Raw genomic sequence first — 462 nt, forward strand, 5'->3', positions numbered from 1 at the left:
GCTCTAAACATTCACTGTAAGTGTCATACTGTACCGAGCCACAGATTGGGAGGAGTCGTGATTTCACTCTCAAAGGAGCACACATCACTTCTCTTGGACTCTTGAATCATTCCTATCCAGACGAAGGTGAGTGTTTTGTTTTTTTCCAGGCAGAGGCAGTAAAACACAGGATGGAGGAATTAAATACAAAAGAAACAGTATGATATCAAGCTGACAAGTAGTTTGATTCCTTCTATTTTTAATGTCATTCTAATCTCCCTTCGAGAACCAACACATTAATGCGTCCCTGTGACTCATGGGAGCTCAGCTGTCAGAGCTAATAGCTCCTGGTAGGGTCTCCCAAGGTAAAGTGGTCCTGGGTGAGGGGCCAGACTCCGATTCACAGACTCGCACACACACCATCCAAGAATTTCTTTTTGGAGGAAGCCTCCTTGGTGCCTTCCTTTGGAGGAAGCCTCCTTG

The 462-nt window shown here is 45.5% G+C and overlaps 1 protein-coding gene across 1 annotated transcript in view; it reads right to left on the reverse strand.

Moving 5' to 3' along the window:
• The window catches only part of efr3a (EFR3 homolog A (S. cerevisiae)), a 54811-nt gene that overhangs the window by 19043 nt on the left and 35306 nt on the right, over nucleotides 1-462 (reverse strand). The window lies entirely within an intron of this gene.

This window comes from Anarrhichthys ocellatus, unplaced genomic scaffold, assembly GCF_004355925.1.
Source record: "Anarrhichthys ocellatus isolate YVR2014 unplaced genomic scaffold, GSC_Weel_1.0 scaffold128, whole genome shotgun sequence".
Lineage (NCBI taxonomy): Eukaryota > Metazoa > Chordata > Actinopteri > Perciformes > Anarhichadidae > Anarrhichthys > Anarrhichthys ocellatus.